At 38.5% G+C, this 18,754-nt stretch overlaps 1 protein-coding gene across 7 annotated transcripts in view; it reads right to left on the bottom strand.

Moving 5' to 3' along the window:
• The window catches only part of LOC129762197 (afadin), a 294,629-nt gene extending 276,091 nt beyond the window's left edge, over positions 1 to 18,538 (bottom strand). For 3 of the 7 annotated variants that reach the window (XM_055760237.1, XM_055760245.1, XM_055760239.1), the window contains exon 1: positions 17,654 to 18,538. The gene's annotated coding sequence lies outside the window, so the exon portion shown is untranslated. The remainder of the gene's footprint in view (positions 1 to 17,653) is intronic. The other 4 variants (XM_055760233.1, XM_055760231.1, XM_055760229.1 and 1 more) reach the window with 2 other exon arrangements.
• Positions 18,539 to 18,754: the final 216 nt, after the last annotated feature.

Below are 18,754 nucleotides of genomic sequence, written 5' to 3'. Positions count from 1 at the left end.
GTCGCGTTCAGGAAAAAAAAACGCTTCGGGTTGTATCTGAGACACGACCACTTAGGACGTAAGACTGCGCAATCTTTTTTTTTTTTATTTGTTTGTTCATCATTTCGGATAGTATTTGCAAATGCGTCGAAATTCCATAAATAACGCTTTAGTAAAAAATTCCGGGGACCCTGCTGTAGAATGATTTCGAGAAGCAACCATTCTTTCTTGCCTTTGCGAGAACAATACGCTAATTGGTCATATGTCACTTTTTTTATTTATATCAATGCACGCATGGCACTGAGTATTTAATGAGAGACATCTTCCGCGCATCGCCATTCAACAAGCATCAAACACGCGTCTAACAGATGCACACAATTGCAGCGATAAAAATGAAACATCGCAACACACTTCATGTGAAATATTCGCTAGCGTTCACAGCTCGAGGGAAAACATATAACACAAACGAATAGAATAAGCGACCACTGTTGTTTCGAGCACAGACAGATTCTGAGAATTTTCCTCAGAGGAGAAGCAATATTTATACACCAGCGACAGTTTACTCGTTATGCAAGGATGGAGTTTACCTCCCAAATATTCTCTTTTCGCTATTTCCCTTCGTTGTTTCTATTCTAGCGGCTGCATAAGTTGCATAAGATGTTATAGACAGCTCTGTCCGGGAAAGCACACAAATAGACAGAACAAATGTATGGGGAAATGGGAATGCTTCCAGTTTTCATCAATTTAAACCATATACAGACTATAGGATTGTAATGTATGGCATATCAAACAAATCTTAGATTTTCGATTCGATTTGTATGCGAATCGTTAAAATCCGTTCGCAGCAAATATAGTCATTAACGTTTTCATAAAAACGTGACCCGTTTTCTGATTTGGCGCCCTTAATGTAAGACGTAGTCCTACGTCAAAAAAAATACCGTTGCTAACGAAATCGACGAAATGTGAATCACGTATGCATTCGAATCTAAATTTGGTGGTCATTTAGTAGTCAATCGAGGGCAAGGATTGCTAGAGTTTATCTTTCAGCTCCTTGCAGTAGTATTACAGCTAAGACTGTTCTCTGTAGTTACCCTGGTTTACGAAGCAAAGCGGTTGTCATCATCAACTTCCGAAAATTTATTATTTTGGGTAATTTTGAGTACTGTTCATAAATTAATGTTATGAGCAAATATTAATTGAACTTAAAAACAAAAATCTGGAATTTTAGTAGTCAAACCTTATTTTTAATTATGGATAAATGATTATGCTAACTATCTAATGAGAACCCGAACACCCGGCATGATAATGTGAGACGCTAACCACTCGGCCACGAGTGCACTCCTGTTGGATCCTGTAAAATTGTTTTATTTTACTTGATAAATGAAATTTCCTTCGAAGCTTCGTGCAGTATTTATAGGCAGTTCATAAAATGACAAAATAAACCATTAAGTAATCATATCATTCCAGCAGATCAAAATGACCCAAAATGACCTCGAGTTGTCCCCACCACTCGAACATTACTGTGAAACAATATTTGAGGAGCATTTATTTTATTCGGGTAAAACTTGAAAAAAAAATAGTATTTATTGCTTCATGTTCATGAAATCACTGATAGAAGATCGTTGCAAAACTGAGACAATCGTCCCACAACATGATTCCAATACTAATATAAATTTTTATAACTTTCTATAATTTTTTTTTATTTTTACCATAACTGATCAAGGGATATGAAGGATGAGGAAGGATTACCATATCTACAGATTCTCCAGTATTTTTGAAACGCAGAATCTGTAGTTCCAGTTCATAGATTTTTTGGGATTCATACAGAATGTACTGTTTTTATTCAAATGACGTTCCAATAGTAGTTATGGCTTGATGTCAATAAAACTTGTTTCCCACCTCACCTATTTTATTCATTGAATCATTTGTATTACTTTGAATCAGAAGAATCACTACATTATGACATACATTTTCGCGTGATGTCCTGCTTTCACATGTTTAATCTAAGGCGACAAAATACAAAATTCTGCGCCATCGGTTAGCGTTACAACTAATAAATAACACTGTTTGCCTGTCTCTTACTAATGTACTTACTAAAAACACATAGGAGGCACGAATTGAAAAAAAAAATATATAGGAGGTTGTGTCCAAGATACGACCGCATTGTTGACGTAGAACTACGCTATTATTTAATATAAGTCGCTCGTTTATACCTTCGGATATTATTCTATAATGCTGTGAAATTTTAGAAACAACTGCATAGTTGAATAATCTCTGAAATGGTTTTTTCATTGTAGAATCAGTTGACGATAATTGATTGATGATTCATCCTTTCCCTCGCAGAACAATACACTAGCTGATCTTATGTCGCAGTTTATTTCATGTCAATGCATTGAAAATTCACCTCGAACGCTATTCCGGTAGCTTTTTTCGCAATTGTCATAGACTAGGCTACAGTCGATTATATACATGTTGCACCAGCACCATTATTCCACATCTCATAACTACATCAATATATTTTTGGCACCGCATGGAAAGAACAACAATGACAAAACTTGCAAGTATCAAATATCATGCCACATGTTATTTAGGATTGCCTTCGTGTCGTAAAGTGAGAGCGCCCATTGCACTCGTGTTTGAAGTATTAAGTTTCCCGGCCCGTATAGCGCAAATGCCCATAGTCTCTCGTCATATTTTAAGGATAGGGATTGAGTTTTTTTTTGTTTCTCATTTGATTTTTTTTTTCATCAAATTTGGAAATATGTGTTGTAACAGTGGCAATGGTGGAGGTAGCGGCAGTCTTAAACTGTTACCAAGTGGAAAGCGTAAATAATCACCGTGACAACCAACAACCAACAAAATCATCAACATGGATGGGCCGAGTGTGCAGTGGCGTCAGATAAGTTCTATTTTAAACTTGTTTTCACACATGCATTATAAGCATTTTATAATTGTTCAATTTTAAATTCTTGAATTCTGTGATTCAAATAATTACTTATTTCTGTAAATCTTTCATTCTTTATTCTGTAAATCCTTGAATTTTACTTATGTTCTTTAATTACTTACTTAATTCTTTGATTGCATGATAGTAGTTTGTGCCTAAGGAAAAGAGACAACTGAAGCATAAAGAACTTTTACTCCCACAGATTTACCTTTATCAATAAAAATCATATCGACATTTAACAAACTTCTTCTTTTTACAGAGTTATTAGGGTGACAGCAATCGGAAGGCTAGATCAATTTACTAACTAGTTCTCTCTCTAAGTAATAGTAATAGTAATAGTAATAGGGATAGTAATAGTAATAGTAATAATAATAATAGTAATAGTAACAATGGTCTGTGCCAGTAACACCGGCTGAGTGTATCCTATGGCTTACCTTCCCTACTAATGCATTTCATAAATTCCCGAGATATTTATGAGGTCGTAGAGTTCTCTGCATCTCTCTTAAGTAAATATCGAACTGACATTCCTTCCCATTCCCTAGCAGTTGCAAGGACGTGGCCAGGACAATTCTTCACTGTTGGAGAAAGCATGCCTTCATCTAAGAGATATTACTAATCACCTAACAGTCCATTGCAATTTAATTATAAGATTTCCCATAGTTAATAGCGAATAGGAAATACACCCAGATTTTTTTTTTTACGCGGGGGATACGTACCTCTTAAAAAATACCGCGTTAATTGGAAAATCCGCGTTAATTCGAAAATCCGCGTAAAAAAACCGCGTTAACTGGAAAATCCGCGTAAAAAAAACCTCGTAAAAAAACCTGAGTGTACCGCTGAAAATAAAGCTGCTAAACGTATTGCGGTCTGCACATTTATAGTTATCTTTCGCACAGTCCAGAGTGAATTTACTGATATTAAAAGATATAAACTCCATTCATGAAATATTGAATTCGTCCGAAACAAGATGGCTCTTACTGGAATCCGTCGTTTGACATAACCGGGAGATGCTCAACAACGACCTAAACCAAATAGTTTTGAATCATTAGAGCGACTCGATGACCAAACCTGTTATTTACTATTAATTATTAGGCTGAACAAAACAAACTGAAACATCCAAATTCACTCAGATTAATTCAGAAACCTGCAGATTTTTTTCTCTCTCGAGCTATAAATGTTCAGAATAATACACAAATCTAAGGAAGCAGGATTAGACATCGAAACTTTTGAACATCTTCTAAAGAAGCCAAATTTATCTAATAATTTCCCTCAAAGAGCTCCTCTTATCTTTCTACGCAAATTTTATCTTGTTTATACCAAGCACCGCCATCTATTTTTTTGAAGAAACTCCGCATTTATTCGTGAACAAGGTCACATTAAAATTACTTAGTCGAATAAAGTATTTAGTGACAATTCGGTTGAAAAGCTAATAAGGTAACACAGTACAACTATTTTTTTTTTTTGCAAAATTCAATTTTATCATTCAACATAATTGCCTTCGAGGGCGATACAGCGATTATAGCGATCTTGCAACTTTTCGATGCCATTTTCTAGTACTCTTTCGATTTTTCCAAAATTGGCCCCAGTTTTGGTAATCACTTCATCATCGGTCTTAAATTTCTTGCCAGCGAGCATTCTCTTCAGGTCTGCAAACAGAAAATATTCGCTGGGGGCAAGATCTGGAGAATACGGTGGATGCGGAAGCAATTCGAAGCCCAATTCATGCAATTTTGCCATCGTTTTCATTAATTTCGGATTTTTCATTTTTTTCACAATAACAAAAGTTGCGTCACTCTCTATGCTGTAACTTAGGAACCAACCGACTGATTGGTGTCAAATTTTAACACGTATTCATTGAAAGATGGTGCTTTGAAGATTTTTGCGAAAGGCGCCATCTAGACATCAACCTTATGAACTTTTCAGCCGAAATGTTATAAGTAAAATTTCATTCATATCTTCTATTTGAAAGATGCTTTTGTGAAACCTGTTTATTCTGACCTTCACAATGACAGAATACGAATTTCAATACCGTCAACGCGGAACGAACGAGTGAACATTTGGGATAGCATTGAGATTTTGTTTTCTCTTCTTCCAGTATCATTCTTGTAGGATGACAGCTTTACAGACATTTGGAAGATTTTATATGAAGTACAACAGATATGATTCAAAAACCATATGAGAATATGTAATAGGTAATACTGGACAAACAGAATTAGTTAACGTGATAGACGTCGTGTCCCATCAGGGCAATGCTGAACTTCAAGCCTCTTTGACAACACGAAAAATTAACCACCTGCCATACTAACCGGATATTGCACCATCAGATTATCCCGAATCAGGTCCCTCTTCTCTCACGTTCTCTCAAGGGAAAAAATGTCGACTTTATGAACAGCAGAAAAAATACCTTGAACAATTGTCGATGAAAAAACAAAGATGTTCTGGGAGGAAGGTGAAAGATTGTGGAACAAAATTGTGCAATAAATGTATGTCTGCCTACAAAAATGATGCTTTGGTTTTCTCAAGAATTGACACGAACCTTCCGGACAACCTATTATGAACTATCCTGATTTCTTCACGATTTTTATTTTCATCCTTCCTGATTTTTAAAAAGACGGGTGGGTAATGTCGGGGACATAACCGGAGTGACGTAGGACTATACAAAGGGGACAGCTTTTGTTAAATATATATTTTAAATATATTGTTTTATTTTCTTCTCCTACGTGAATACCTACCTATCTACCTGAAAAATGGATTAGTTTACTGTATGGTTCTGAAAAGAACATTTGGTGTTGTGTTTTTGTTATCACTCGATATTCCCATCTTGTTTGGTTAAACCTTCCTGTTTAGCTATTGCGTTTGCCACTCGCCACAGCTTTCAGTTTCTTCCCATCCAGCTTGTTACATGTTGTTCAGTAAATTACATTTAATGCGACGTGCCGGAGAAACACTCAGTGTCGCATTGGAGGCGATTTTAACCTGTAATTGAACATTTCCGATGACAGTGGTACAGTGTCTACTTTCAATGTGGGGTCATAATTTGGACCCCGAACTCTATGGTCACAAAAATGTCGCATTACAGGTCCATCCAATTATCTAAATGTCGAGCTAAATATAAATTACTGTACTTTCAATCTAGAAGCAATTTAAGAATTGGTGAAAATTGAATAATCGGGAAAGTCCCCAACCATCAATAAGCTCAGAACAACTGCCAAATTCACATACTCATCATATCCTGGTAAACAAATCATGAAAAAAATCAATTTGTGTTTTATTATTATTTTGGATATTGTTTTAGAAAGCATTGAACAGTATTTCCTAAACTCTTTTTTGGAAGGTTTAATGGCCCTGAAAAGCGCCGTGTTTTATGGAATGGTTCCAATTTAGAAAACTGTGTACTCGTGGTTTTGAAAAAAAAAAAACATTTCGAACGCCCTCGATGCCGCCTTGTTCTGGATTTGCCACCAACGCAGTTTGTACAAAGAACAAACTTTTTTCTTCTGCTACCTGCTGTCGTTTTGCGATTGCGTTTGCCACTCGCCACTCGCTGCAACTGCCTATTGTTGTCTTGATGTCCACCGAACCGAATGTGTTCTGTTTCGAATGCGGGTTTTCTTATCGTCGCGAGCAGCTTCGCCAGCCAACACGATCACTTCGGCGGCCGAAACTATATAATGCCGGCTAGGTGGACTGGTGCTAACGCGCTCGGCCTAGCTACCCTTGCGGGGAACTCCAGATCAACACGGTTCGAGCGGGATTTCGCCTTTCCCTTCACTTTTCCTCCTTTACCTCCTTTACAAGTCATGGCTGCTTGGGTTGGTTTGTTGATGTGTTGTGATGCGAACCGATGTGGTGTACGGTTTGAATGAGAATGATCGTTACGGCAGCGGAGCGGGGATTTTTAAGCTGACTGGCTGGCTCGAGAATTACGCATGTGTGAGACTGCGACCAATGTTTCGTTAATTTTTTTCTTTTTCCTTTCGAATCGTGCTTCATTCTATTTCGCTGCTGCTCTGGTTGCCCGTTTTGGTCGGTACGATTTGAGGAGCACAAAATGGACCAATCAAAAATGGGCACATAGTGCATTTGGACAATGCTTGATATTTCACAATTATTCAATTATTTATCTCAAGAAAAATGAAATGTTATTCGTTATGATAGATGCGTAGATATTTTTCCTATCAATTGATGCAAAAACATATGCGATCTATTGAGAAATGCTCGAGTTATAAGCGTTCCAAATCTTGCATTTTTTCCTACTTGTTCAGTGCCTAGATTTCCATTTCACCCCCTATATCTTCCGGTTAGACGTAGTCCTACGTCAAAATTATAATTGGTAACCCTGGTCATGTCTCGTCTCAGGATAGGACAAACCAAACAAAATCCGTGACGACAGATGTACAGTCTCGACGTCTGGTAGCGGTATCCATTTAGGGGGAGGCAAATTATTCTCTATCAGTGCAATTCCAAATGAAATCGAACTAAAAATATCGATTTTAAAAACTTGTATTTTGATTCGAACGAAAGTTTGTTTTCCGTTTGGAAGAAATATAAGTTTTCCACAGCATAATGGAGTCCAAAATTGTATATAATCGAGTCCGACCTGTACATTATTATGGTAAAAATATATGTTTAGGAGTTACGTTGAAAAAAATTTGAAGACATGTGGGTTAATACAAAACGTAGCGATAATATTTTCCAATTTAACTCCTAAATATAGAGTTTTACCATAATTATGTATTTGGAAAAGTTGTTGGAAATTATAAGCAAAATAAAATCATAAAATGTCATGAACATGGCGGAATACCACGACAAACATATTAAAAGAGCCTATTTACTATAAAAAAGACAATAAATTAGAAATATATTTTTTTAAATATCTCGAGAATGGCCGCATTTAGAAAGAGTTTGATAAAGAGCTTTTTTGTTTTAAATCACATTAGGATTCATAATTTGTGCCAAAAAATAATTGTTAACTTACGAAAATTCCAAGTTTATTTTTTTCACGTTCGGACATCAATACTGTACAACTCTTCCGAAGACACTATTTCGGTAGGACTCATAGTTTTTGTGATATAATTTATCAAAGATTTCTTTTACTAAAACCGATACGTCCTTTTCAAAAGTTACACTTGAGTTAAAAAATTCCCAAATGCTGTGGAAAACTCATATTTCCTCCTACCCAAACGGAATACAAACTTTAATTCGAATCAAAAGATTAGCAGGCCCAAAGGTAGTTTTAGATTACTCAAATTTGGAATGAATATTTTTGTTTCGTGTTATTTGAGTTCTGAAACAATTTTCGATACCTTTTGTTATATTCTTATTCATATTCTTCATCTATCTATACAGGTCGGACTCGATTATTCGGGATTCAATTATCCGAAATTTTAGACTCGATTATCCGGAGTTTTTATTTCAGATTTTTGGAAATTTTGAATAATTTGTATAATAATTCCATATTGAATAGCTGATATGGGTATTAGATGAAAGGACCTGACTAGTAGAATGCAGTTAATAATGAAAAATGCAAATCCAAAATGGCGGATCACATGTTTTCTCAGAACCTCATCAATATGTGTATCAAATGAAAGGGCTTGACTAGTAGAATACAGTTATTTATGAAAAACACAAATCCAAGATGGCTGCCATTACAAAATGGCAAATTTCATATTTCCTCAGAACCCCATCAATATGGGTATCAACTAGAAGGGCTTGACTAATAGAACACAGTTAATTATGAAAAATGTAAATCCAAGATGGCGGCCATTACAAAATGACGGATTTCATATTTTCTCAGAACCCCATCAATATGGGGGATCAAATGAAAGGGATTGGCTAGTAGAATACAGTTATTTATGAAAAATGGAAATCCAAGATGGCGGCCACTACAAAATGGTAGATTTCATATTTTCACAGAACCCCATCAATATGGGTATCAAATGAAAGGGATTACTAGTAGAATACAGTAATTCATGAAAAATGCAAATGGCGCCAAGCCCTTTCATTCGATACCCATATTGATGGGGTTTCGAGAAGATATGTAATCCGCCATTTTGTAGCGGCCGCCATCTTGGATTTTCAAGACCATGGAATACGCAGTTTTATAATGACACAAGAGTGTTCCAAATTTCAGATCAATCGGTCAACAGGAAGGGGGTTAAATTTCTATTAATGTGGTACAGCGGTTCATTTACTTCATTTACATTTCTCTCGCTTCGTTTACAGAGAGAAAATTATTTTTTATGACTCGATTATCCGGAGTGAAAAAAAAACAATATTCCGAATAGTCGAGTACTACCTGTATAAATAAAAAACAGGAAGTGGGTTATATCTATGGTATAACCGCAAGGGTGACGTAGGACTATCGTTGATTTAGAGATCATTTGTTTGAAGTTGAATCTAAATCCATTCTGAATGAATGAATAAATGAATATTTGGGGGACTTCGAAAACGAGAGCGTTACGTTGGAGGCTCAAGGTTTTATGCATCCAATATTGGTACAAAAAACCTTGTTCTGAAGAATAATCTTCAGAAGCTTTCCTGCTAACTGCACTTGATTGACAAATCACAAAACCAAATGTATGTGGTCGCAGTATTATATGGATAGAAAACATTAAAATAAACTCGCTTGAATGCAATTTTCAATTCCAAGGGGAACTGGCAGATTATTTTTCAGCAACGATCATTTTTTTCCAGGTTTCCTCCTCTCGATAACCAGCAAACGAAAAAAGTTGCGCGCGTGTATGTGTGTGTGTGTGTGGCGGCTGCTTCTATGTCTTCCCGAGGAACCGTATTTCGATGCTGATACTCTCTTGGTCACGAGAGTATCAGCATCGGCTTTTCTGCGCTCCCTCACAGTTAAAACAAACTGATTGCATTTCAGGTCAGGTCAGGCCAGGTAATGAATCCCTCGATCCCTCGCCGTTCAGCTCGTTCAGTAACGATGTTGTCTTGTCGATGTCCTCAGGCGTCGTGCACAAATTACGTAACGCTAAAAATCCGAATTTTGAACCACCTCTCCCCCCCCCTTTCGTAACGCAATTTCCTATCTCTAATAAACAGAAAGTAACGCAACATCTACCCCCTCCCCCCTTATCGCGTTACGTAATTTGTGCACGACGCCTCACGAAAAATGAATCGGTTTCACCACCAGAATATCATTTCAGTATGCTTTTCGTGCGTGATTGAATCGAGAGAAGGTGTGGTTTACGATGGCAATTTGGAAGGCAAACTAGAGGAGAATGAACTCTCTGAGTATGAAAATTTCGGCGACTGAGCAATAATCGATTGAAAATTATATAATTTTCGCGATACGAAACATTTTCCGTTTTTCATGTTATGCATCCAATATTGGATACGAAAATATCCTACTGATGGGAAAGAATAATCTTCAGAAGCTTTCCAGCTAATTACACTTGATTGAAAAATTACGAAATCAAATGTATTTGGTCGCTGTGTTCGCCATATAATTAGAAAACATTAAAATAAACTCTTTCGCATGGATGTATTCTTCAATTCCCAGGGAACTGGCAGATTATTTTTCAGCAACGATTAGATCTTTCCGGAATTTTCTCGATGCTGTATGGCATCCAAACGAAAATTCTCGTTTCAGTTTGGCCTGCAAAAAACTTTTCTAAACTCTAATCCATCAAATTTGGAGCCCTGAAAAGGGCCGATGATTATATGCTAAGCTAATATAGCACCCTCTCCTTGGATTCGATGGGCCAGCTGAATGTCCTTGGGCATGATGTGACGCGTTTTGCGTGGATAGCACACAAATTTGTATCTTTGAATAAGCCTCCTGCAGCGTCATAACCGCGGAACTTTGGAAGCGCAAGTCGGTTTTGAAGTCCTGAGCAATTCCACGATCCAAAAGCTGCAAAAGGTAGCTTGCGGATCAGCAATTCGGTCGACTTCCGATAGCGATGAATTTCACGCAAAGTTCCCGGTCGATAGCGATGTGGCTTCTTCACCTATCCTGCGGCTGGTGCGCTTATCCGAGCTGCTTTTGTGTGCCTTACCACTGAAAGACTAACTATCTATCTGCTTGGTCCCAAACAAACGAGTCGTCACGGTGCGAGAGTAGAGTAAGAAATGAACGAAAGCAAAGGAAGCGTCATTTTATAAACCATAAAAGTATAGAATCTAAACCCCACCCTTATTATATTCGTTGCTTACCCTGAGAGAGAAACGAATAACATCGAAGTAAGTATACAGTAATGTATTTGAATCCGGACACTTTGCGTTACATTTAATACCATACCGCAGCCACAACATCTTCTGCATGTTGAATTAATGCGATTGATAAGTAACTATCAAGAAACTATCAGTAACTATATTAGCAACTATTAATCGCATAAATTCAACATGAAAAAAATTTTATGGCTGTGGTATGATATTGAATGTAATGCAAAGTGTCCGGGTTCAAAAGCATTACTGTAAAAAAAGAGTTAACTCGACTGAAATTTTTTCGGTTCGGCCTGCAAAAACGAAATTAAGAGCCCCCGCCGACTGCAGACTGACTTGTCGACCGATAGTTCGGTCTGCTTGTTAATCAGTACGGAGAAAAAAAGTCTGTAGTGTACAGCATAATGCATAGACGTAAGTATGAGCTTCCCCATCTCACATTCCAATAAGATTAATGGGTTTCCAAGTGGGCGCGCTACATACGGATACGAATGATTTCAATAACCTGTTTTCGAAGCTATCAATAAGCTATTGAAACAATTTTTCGACTCAATAAATAGCAATCATATAACTCTTGGACATTTTATCTTTCGTATGAAATGATTATCATACTGTTCCGTTGATCCGAAGCAGAATGAATCACGCTTAAAGAAGGAATGGATTTTGTCAGCAGAAATAATGCCCTTTCCCAACACTTAAAAACGACAAACGGTAAACAGTTTCATCAAAGTGATTTCTTCGATATGGGGATATATTCACTACATCATGTCATATATTTCATATTTTTCATTATGAAATCCATATCCATGGCACCTATCGGTATCGAATTATCATCGACACCACGATTTTCGCTAAATGCTCCTTTCAGTTCGGCCTGTAAAAAACTTTTCTAAACTCTAATCCATCAAATTTGGAGCCCTGAAAAGGGCCGTTGATTATATGCTAAGCTAATATAGCACCCTCTCCTCGGATACGATGGGCCAGCTGGATGTCCTTGGGCATGATGTGACGCGTTTTGCATGGATAGCACACAAATTGGTATCTTCTAATAAGCCTCCTGCAGCGTCATAACCGCGGAACTTTGGAAGCGCAAGTCGGTTTTGAAGTCCTGAGCAATTCCACGAACCAAATGCTGCAAAGGTAGCTTGCGGATCAGCAATTCGGTCGACTTCTGATAGCGACGAATTTCATGCGAAGTTCCCGGTCGATGACGATGTGGCTTCTTCACGCTTCCTGTGGATGATGCGCTTATCCGAGCTGCTTTCGTGGTGCCTTACCACCGAAAGACTAACGAGCTGTCTGCTTAGTCCCGATGAAACGAGTCCTCACGGTGCGAGAGTAGAGTAAGAAATGAACGAAAGCAAGGCAAGTGTCATTTTATAAAACATAAAAGAATCGAATGTAAACCCCACCCTCTTTATTGTATAAGCTTACTGTATACTCACGAATATAATAAGGGTGGGATTTAGATTCTGTACTTTTATGGTTTATAAAATGACGCTTCCTTTGCTTTCGTTCATTTCTTACTCTACTCTCGCACCGTGAGGACTCGAGCTCGTTAGTCTTTCGCAGACAGCTCGTTAGTCATTCGGTGGTAAGGCACCACGAAAGCAGCTCGGATAAGCGCATCAGCCGCAGGAAGCGTGAAGAAGCCACATCGCTATCGACCGGGAAATTCGTCGCTATCAGAAGTCGACCGAATTGCTGATCCGCAAGCTACCTTTGCAGCATTTGGTTCGTGGAATTGCTCAGGACTTCAAAACCGACTTGCGCTTCCAAAGTTCCGCGGTTATGACGCTGCAGGAGGCTTATTAGAAGATACCAATTTGTGTGCTATCCATGCAAAACGCGTCACATCATGCCCAAGGACATCCAGCTGGCCCATCGTATCCGAGGAGAGGGTGCTATATTAGCTTAGCATATAATCAACGGCTCTCTTCAGGGCTCCAAATTTGATGGATTAGAGTACAGAAAAGTTTTTTACAGGCCGAACTGAAAGGAGCATTTAGCGAAAATCGTGGTTTCGATAATAATTCGTTACCGATAGGTGCCATGGATATGGATTTCCTTATGAAGAATATGAAATACATGACATGATGTAGTGAATATATCCGAAGAAATCACTTTGGTGAAACTGCATTATAAAATTATTTGTGTACGAATGCCGCAATCGATAGTCGACTCTAATTTGCGCTGGGTAATTTCCTCGGAGGACTCGATTCCTCCTTTGAGCATTAATAATCTCTTTCTGGCAAAACGATGTGGTATGAATCACATTATTTGAATGATAGAATGAAGAAGTTTTCTGCCAATTTCCTTCAACCTCCAAACGTATCTTTCTCCCGTTTGTCGTTTTCGCGTTCGCTAATCCTCTCTCACAACACCCATTTGTAGTTTGAGAAATTGTTGAGTAAACATTGTTTGCCAGTGCGCGTAGAGCGGGAATTCCTAAAGATTCATTGCACCTCTAATAAATTGCCGAAAGACGTGGTCTTACGTTGATCGCACTTGATTGAAAAAATCCAAAACGAAATGTATTTGGTCGAAGCATTATATGAGTAGAAAGCAAATAATCGCTCGAAAATGACTTGATTTTCGCGATGTGAAACATTTTCCGTTTTTCATGTTATGCATCCAATATTGGATACGAAAATTTCCACTGATGGGGAAAAAAATATTCAGAAGCTTTCCTGTTAATTGCGATTGATTGAAAAATAACAAAACCAAATGTATTTGGTTGCAGTGTTATATGGATAGAAAACATTAAAATAAACTATTTCGCATGAATGTATTTTTCAATTCCCAGAGGAACTGGCAGATTATTTTTCACCAACGATGATAGCAACGAGAATTCCGCGCGTGTATGTGTGTGTGTGGCGGCTGCTCCGATGTTTCAAGCGGAACCGTGGCATCACTCTCCTCCTGATGGATTCTTTTTTGGCCTTAGGTGCACAAACAGGCTCTTGGTGACACCGTTCATCAGCGCATTCATGATAAACGAAATTAGCTTAAGGGGGTATTCTAGTCTAGAAATCTGAAAAAATCGAAATTTTTTTTTACCATATTTCTGTAGTTTAGGCATTCAAGAATATACTCTAGAAAGGACTTATCGAAAATCCTATTATTTACCTAGTTAGAGCCATCTTAGTGATGTGGTATCTAACCTGTTACGGCCATCACAATGAACTTCAAACGCGTTTCTCTCGGAACTAGTTTTTTTCTAACTGGCGTACACGATATCTCAAGTTCTACTGAACCGATTTATGTCAAATTTATATGAAAATAATCTGCATACATCTCTCTATCGCATGAACCAATAAAAAATTATAACTTTTTAATTTTACTACTTTTTTAGAAATCGGTAAACGCAAAAAAAAACGTTTTAAACAACATTTTTGTTTTCAAACGGCCGCCATTTTGTTAAAACCCATGTTTTTGACTTGTCCGAGGTTCATGCCATAGCGACATCTTTACTGATTCAGAATCTGTTCGATTTTTTTGTTTCAGATAACCAGAAGGACTGGAATCGTGTACGCCATGGCACAACTTTTTTTTGAACACCCTCACTTCACCAGCATGTAACTATTCTAATTATGAATATTTTTTTTCCGTCCTATTTTTGTTTTATTGTTGAAAGATAGATAAACGAATAATGATATAATGGATAGTAAAAATATTCTTTGTTTTATTTTTACGGAGTTCGAAAAAACGTCCGAAATTCGTGTCTCTACACTAGAATACCCCCTTAACAACAACAGCGACAACATGCTCCAATCGCTGTTCAATCATAACTGAGTGGGTTTACGAGCGGCGCTCGCTTATATACCGATTTTTGATTTCAATAGCCTGTTTTGAAAGCAATTTTAAGACTATTGAAACAAGTTTTTGGATGAAAAAGTAACAAGGATATGACGCGTAGACATTTTATCTTTCAAATGAAGTGTTTATCATACCATTTCGTACAGTTGTTTGAGAGCTATTAACGCTCAAAATCTCGGTCTCCAGCGTAACGCTTTCGTTCTCGAAACTTTGGTTTTACACCCCGGTATAGAAATGAAAGACGTAGTCCTACGTCGAAAGGATTTCTGTCTGTCTGTTAATCTGATTCTTATGGACTCGGAGACTATAGAACCGTTCGACATGAAAATTAGTATGTAGGGGTTTTTGGGGTTAGGGAAGGTTCTTGTGATAGTTCTAGACCCCTCTCTCCTCTCTAAGAGGTGGGCTGCCATACAAATGAAACCCAAATTTATGCATTACTCGAGAATTTATCAAGCAAATGATTCGGAATGTGGAGGTTTTAGAGAGCAATAAATGATTCTATGGTGGTAAGAGACTCCACTCACCTCTCAGAGGAGGTGGGGGGGGGTCTGCCATACGAATGAAACACAAATTTATGCATATCTCGAGAACTAATGGAGCAAATTGAGCCATATTTGGCATGTGGAGGTTTTGTGGGGCACGAAACGTTTCTATGGTGTTTCGACACACCTACCCCCTCTCTAAGAGGGGGTCTGCCATAGAAATGAAACACAAATTTCTGCATAACTCGAGAACTAATCAAGCAAATGGAACCAAATTTGGCATATGAAGGTTTTAGGGAGTGCTCCCGTGGCCGAGTGGCTGGCGTCCCACACTATCATGCCGGGGGTTCGGGTTCGATTCCCGTTCTGGCCGGGGGATTTTTCATTAAAGAAAATTCTTCCGGGTTGCACTGTGGTCACGAGTATTCCAGAGCTTGCCACTCCAGAGTGCATTTAAGGCGTGTTATTCGGCATAGAAATCTCAACCAAGTATTACTAATAAAAATGACGCAAGTAATGCTATGTTGAGAAGGCAAAAGTTCCACTGGAACGTTAGTGCCATCCAAGAAGAAGAAGAGGTTTTAGGGAGCAATAAATGTTTTATGGTGGTTTGACACTCCTTTCCCCTCTCTAAAGAGGGGGGGGGGGGAGGGTGCTGAACAACTCGAGAACTAATCAAGCATATGGAGCCAAATTTGGGATGAGACGGTTTTTGGGTACGAGAAATGTTTCTATGATGGTATGATACCCCTTCCTCCTCTGGAAAGGAGAGGGGGTCCCATACTCTGAAGTTTCGGAAAATTCGAAAAATTCAATTCACATGTGTTCTACAATTACATATTGACAAGTGTTGTTAGTCCATTTGATGTTTGCGAAATTGATCTTCGTTCGAAAGTGAAAATGGATTTTAATGTGATAAAACGCACTCCTATATCGTCTTTTATCTATATAAATAAAAATGGATCGCCGAATGTGTTGCTAAGAGCAAAACTCGAGAAAGGAATTGTCCGATTTAGGGCTGTCTTCATTCTATCATATTTTCTGTATCAAACATTTATTCCATGTAACAAAGAAACATGTTATTTGCAAGTGGTTGAAAAATCTTGAACTAGAATTGTGTCTGAAAATAATCTGATATTATAATGACGAGTTTTGGTGGAAGTATTGAAATTTTAAAGTAAAAAATAACTTTAAAGGGTAGACTAGATTATTTCAAAGGGTATGGTAGAAGAACAGTTCTGTGCGATTGGACCCATGAACGTGCGCTTAGTAAAAAAAACGTGGATGTGATAACGAAAAATACATTTTGGGCGGGACTAATTTTGCAGGGTCAGCTAGTTATAATATAAAAACATTGTTGAACACATTTCTTGTTCAATATTTTGTCGCACTTTACGAGAAAACGTGATACTCTTTCACATAGAATACATATTCGACACGGTTTTTTTTTTAATTCAAACTCAATGTCGTCAACGCTCATAGGATTGCTTGAAAGATAAAGTCCCATCAAAACAAAATCACGATCAGGAGCAGTGATTTTGGATTCTAACCAAATCGAACGTTATGTTGCTTCTGTAAAAAAACCGTGAATGAACATTGAACAATAATTTCTCCGCAACACATGTAGTATATGAAGAGCTTCAAATCGAAACAGATGTTAAATTGGCTTTCCGCCGCTCCAAACGCGCGATGCACAATTTGTTGAAAATTGCAATTTATCCTGCGCATTCACTTCAACCAAGCAAATGTTCTTTTGCGATCAAAACTGCCGAATGTTTTCCAAGCACTCCGATTTTATGCTCCACATTCAAACAGTTATCTCCCCTCGAATATACAGTAAACATAGACATTCACCAAAAGACAGTGTGTCTATCAGGGCTCTGCCACCTTCGCACGGTGTATTTGATGCAGGAGCAATCTGCTCGCCATGACCCCACCGTTCAAATCAAACGCGACTCCGACGCGACTGCTCCATCACGATGCGCAAAACGTTGCCTTCCGCTCAATTGGTAGCAACAACTAGAGGCAACTTCTAACTGTACTTTCCAAGGCGAAAATTGTCGCAAATTGAACCGGAGGCACCTCTCGTGGAGCGTAAAATGCAGAAAATATGTATTTGCGCAGTTAGATCTCGGCGATTCTGTCGTTCTCCGCGAGAGTAAACAGATTTACCTGCGCCCTATCCTCGGTGGAGCAGGTTCTGATAGATCTATATTCACTTATTATCATTTCTCATTACCTGCTAAGAAAGCTGACCACACCGAAGCGCGTCTTACGCAAAGGACGTCGCGCAGATCAACGGTCCGCAGTAACTTGGCGGCGAGTATCCAGGTGTCCCGATTGCGTATCACCTTCCCATACACACATATCAACTTTGCAAATCTTCTCTCATCCGTGACGCCGAGAGAAACCACCACAATAATTCGCACACACACACACACACACACACTTCTCTATTCCACTATTCCGTAAATGAATTAAACCAGAGGCACAAAAAAAACGAACGCTCGACAACCCAAAACTGGGCACCTTTTGTTTTGCTGGCTTTCTTCTTCTGGACTTGTTTTGCAACGTATTTTTTTGTCGTTCTTCACCTTTCTTCACTCATTCGCTGCCGTCTCGATAAAAAAAAACAACACATTCCTATCTCTTTTTTCCTCACAATCTCAAGCAGTGCAGCAGCAAGGCAATTTTCCAAACCGGTGTGAGTGTATTTTTATGCGACGGTATTCCGGGCTTGTTTGCAACGCTTCACTGTCTTCTCTCGTCCACTTCTTTCTTCTGCTGTGTCGTAATGTTGTTTTCAACTCGCTCTATCGGCGCTGCCGCTGAGCGAGAGCGAAACAGGAGAGCAGCTCAAGAGAGAAACGGAACCATTCATCGAACACAAGAGCAAAAAAAAAATGCAGCCATCCAAATTGGCAATCTTGTTTTTCACTTTTTCACGGCTTAAAATTGGAAACCGACACCGAAATTCTATCGCCCACGACACTTCACAACTTTCGGTACACTTTGTCGCTAAATTTTCCACGTTCGGAGCTATTTTGCACGGATTAATTTCGGTAAAACTCGACGTTCGACGGTTTGGCAGCAGCCAAGACAATCGCGTTTGACAATCACCACCTTGAAATTGCTAAGCTAGTGGCGCTAGTCGACGACAGAGCGGCGTTTAAGCTGCGCTCGGCACTCATGATGCCAGCGCGCGCAGCCTATGTAGGCTGCGTCTCGCGTTACGATTGGTGAGGGAGGATTCATATTGCTCTTTATTCCGCGCGGTGAATGACGTGACATGGCCAGGGTTGCCAATAATATTTTTCAAAAAACTGGAAGATTGCTCTTA

This window comes from Toxorhynchites rutilus, chromosome 1 (genome assembly GCF_029784135.1).
Source record: "Toxorhynchites rutilus septentrionalis strain SRP chromosome 1, ASM2978413v1, whole genome shotgun sequence".
NCBI classification, from domain to species: Eukaryota; Metazoa; Arthropoda; class Insecta; order Diptera; family Culicidae; genus Toxorhynchites; species Toxorhynchites rutilus.
This window is presented reverse-complemented; position numbering and strand designations above follow the sequence as displayed.